General features: G+C 32.7%; 1 long non-coding RNA gene across 1 annotated transcript; it reads left to right on the forward strand.

Moving 5' to 3' along the window:
- The first annotated feature begins 445 nt into the window (after positions 1 to 445).
- On the forward strand, positions 446 to 1,543 carry LOC120172584. The gene is made up of 3 exons (XR_005520977.1): positions 446 to 575; positions 1,128 to 1,300; positions 1,411 to 1,543. It is a non-coding gene; the product is annotated as an uncharacterized LOC120172584 (long non-coding RNA).
- Positions 1,544 to 3,836: the final 2,293 nt, after the last annotated feature.

Below are 3,836 nucleotides of genomic sequence, written 5' to 3' on the forward strand. Positions count from 1 at the left end.
AACAATTTATCAAAAGATCACATTGATTTGTTTATGAGTCGGATGGTCACATTAAACACAAAAATAATTTAAATGTTATATTGATTTTTTTTTTCAAAATATTCAAATTCCTAGTATATATTTGTTCATTTTTTTTAATTTTAATCTAATAAGATTATATTATTAATGATTAAATTTTTTGAATTATTAAATTATTTTAAATTAAAATAAAATTTAATTTGATAAATTTTAAATACTAAAAATTTATTGAATTATTTAGAGGTAAGATAGATTTGATAAAATATATAAATTCTGGGAAAAATCTATTATTTCAAATCATTTTTTTCATTAAATTAATGATCGAATTTAAAAAAACAAAACATTAAATATGATTTTGTTTAAAAAACAATTGAATAATAAAAATAAATAAAATATCAAATAGGTAATTTTTCATATACAAAAACCCTAGCCCCTTCCGTTTGTGTATAAATGGCGAAGCTTCAACGACTGTTCGTATTCTTCGTCGTTTGAAAGCTCACTCTCTCCACTCTACCGACGCCTCTAGTCTTCGCAGCTTCTGCCATCTTCGAACCATGGTAAGAAAATCCGTTAGATTATTTAATATTTTAGTTGTATTTTTTTTGGAATTTATTTGATATATTCGAAACTATTTGAATAAGATTTGGACATACATTTCGATGCGTTTGAACTTGCTTATCGCGATCTAGTGGGAGAACTGTGGCGTTTTTTTTATGTAAATTTTTAGCTTATCGCGATCAGTTTGATATCCCTCAAAAAAAGAATGAAAAAGGGAGGAGCTACCAGCTAGTGGATATTCCATTCTTTGTGGTGATCGCTTTTATTTAATCGAAACAAACACTTGATTTCGCTGTCAATTGGTGTTCGCAAGTCTATTATTTTGCATTTCATATATGATAGTTTGTAAATCATGGTCCTATTTAGTAGAGTATAATAATGCCTAAATGTTGACTTGACAATTCATGTATGTATGTATGTGTATTCTATTTAAGATGTTATTGCCAAATGGTCACCGTGGCTAGTAATGGTGTTTTGCTTCTTTATACGGACCTTGTGGATTTACTTCTATTTATACTTCACATAAACTCTTCATTTTGAAGATTTTATAGTCGAGGAGAAAGGTTAGGGAGCCAAAGGAAGAGACTTCGACCCTTGGACCTGCTGTAAGAGAAGGAGAGCAAGTTACGTGCTACGGGAGGGAACAAAACCAAGACCCCTGGTCCTGGTGCTCAGTCCGCTCTCAGGGCACTTGCTCGATCTGGAATGAAAATCGGCCGTATTGGTAAGGCCTTTTCTTATAAACAACTACTTGAAAGTACGTTAAAATGCTGAAAAACAACCATGTTTAGCATATTATTGTCGAAGCCTTACACCGTTATTCTATTTTTTCAGAGGATGTTACTCCGATCCCCACCGACAGCACCCGGAGAAAGGGTGGTAGAAGAGGAAGAAGGCTGTAAACTGTGGCACATTCTATTCTAGCATATTATTGTCTTTTGGTGGTATTGCATTTGGTTACTTGGTGATGACTTTTCTTTTACGATTTCGTAGTTTTAACCGACCTGGAATATTTATATTTGAGTTTCGGTATGAATCTACGATCACAATTTCCATGTTGGTGGTAATATTTTATCATGTAAGAATTAATATCTTTCATCATAAATTGAAAATTTTCGTATTCATCTCCTTTAATTTAAAGTATTTACAAAATTTAACTCTCGCCCTTCATAATGTTAATAATTTATCTCGGCTCCTCTTACTAAACAGTTGTAGCTCTTATAAAACATAAGATATGATAGCTAACTTGCCAAAATATAAATCATAAAAAATTAATACTAACGGTGAATCGCTTTCTAACCATAACAGTCATAATTATATTGGAACGTGACCCAGGGCTGAGTATCATCTCCTACTTTGACAATGACTGGCACTAGTGAATGGACATGAATCACGAACGGAAAACACTTAAAACCTGTATATATATAACAAATATCAGGGTAAACTTCATTTTAAATGGACTGTCTGCATCTACGTCATAAATTTTTAAAACTCAATTGAGCTTTGAATTCGTTTCATTGTTGTCTGTTATTATTAAAAAATATTCAAAAATATTGATTTGATACGTTAAAAGTCATTTTTTCCACAAATCAACTTACCTAGTAATTAAATAAATTGTTGTTTCTAGAGATCACGAGTTCGAACACCAGCGGCTATAGAAGGAAGGATAATTAATGGTCATTGTCAAATGGGGTATGACTTAGGCAAAAGGAAATCAATAACTACCAATTAGTCTAAGAAATTTAGAGTTTACTACAGTACCATATCAATGTATTGACGATGGTTGACGATAATAAAAGCGAATTAAAATTTTAGTGGCCTTGTTACAAGTTTGGTAACCGATACAAGTGCCTTGAAAAAATTTGCTGATCATTCATGTCCAAGTATTATACGAATTAAAACATGGAACCGACTTAGATTTTGATGAAACAGATGAGTCCGAGAGCAATATACCCGAAGCTCTTTCTCTTTCGGAGGGAGATTGATGATGGAAACAAGCTCGAAATCAAAAGCGATCAACTTCCAAGTACCCGCGATTGTTGATCTTTGCGCTCTCTCTTCAGCCTTATCTTGTTCTTGCAGTTCCTCAAAATATCATTGTTGTTTCAGGTACTGCTCTCTTTGTTCTTCCTTTTTCAATCCGCCAGCTCTTTAATTTCTGCTGGTGATTCAATGGAAACTTTCTGTTGAAGATTTTTTTTAACTTATTGATCTTAGTTTATGTTTATATTTCGCACAATCTTATATTAAAAAAAACAATTTCATATTCTAATCAAATATGAGTAAATATTGTAACCCCAGACTGATGCGGGTAACCCGATCCGATCTGGAGTGTTACATTAGGACCACCAGAGCAACCCACTGTAAAAAATAACGGAAAATTTAAAACTTTTATTTAAAACATGTACCTTATAAAATCATTTATCAGTATGCATAAATAAAACAGATTTTCAGACTCATATATAAACCAAAATACAATTACATACCCCCTAATCACAAGTACCATACTCTGCAACCAACGCCGGAGGGATTCCTTTACTGAAGTCGATAACTACACTGATACGATTCTTTTAACCTAAAAAGATGAGTAATAGAGTGAGCTTCGGAAAGCTCAGTAATACATAACTACCAGATGATGCTGATGAACGTGCAGATACATATAAATATATATTTCCTTATTGTTTCCGAGCATTTACAGATTTTTATGTTGAACAGAGATCCTAATTCAGATGGTAACGGACAATGAGCTTTCAGTTCAGAGAAATATTTCGGATGACTGAGTTCAGGAGATCAGAATAGGTTATCTAGTGTGTTCCCAAAAACCATGTAACTTTTCAGATCTTTTTAAAACATATATATGTATACCCCTATCCCAACACAACATAATGTGTAGGTTCCCCAGAACTATACACCCAACTCACACAACTTGTAAGGCCCTGAGCACAAAGCCGAGGAACCTACGGAAATACTTCCTTCAACAATACCCCCCAATTAAAACATTTGTCCGTCATTAAACGGAGATATCAAAAATCAAAACAGATATCAGAACAGAATCCAGATCATAAATCAGAACAGAATTCAGGTAATGTATTAGAACAAAATTCAAGTCGGAAATCAGATAAAATATTTATATGATTAGGGAACACACCAGAGTTTACAGATATTATTCAGAGATACTGGATAATCTTATCGGGTAGAAAACACGAATCTTCAGTTTACCGATAGAATGTCGAAAGTTAGAATCACTATTTGAAAAGTTC

This window comes from Hibiscus syriacus, unplaced genomic scaffold (genome assembly GCF_006381635.1).
Source record: "Hibiscus syriacus cultivar Baekdansim isolate YM2019G1 unplaced genomic scaffold, ASM638163v2 tig00111855_pilon, whole genome shotgun sequence".
Lineage (NCBI taxonomy): Eukaryota > Viridiplantae > Streptophyta > Magnoliopsida > Malvales > Malvaceae > Hibiscus > Hibiscus syriacus.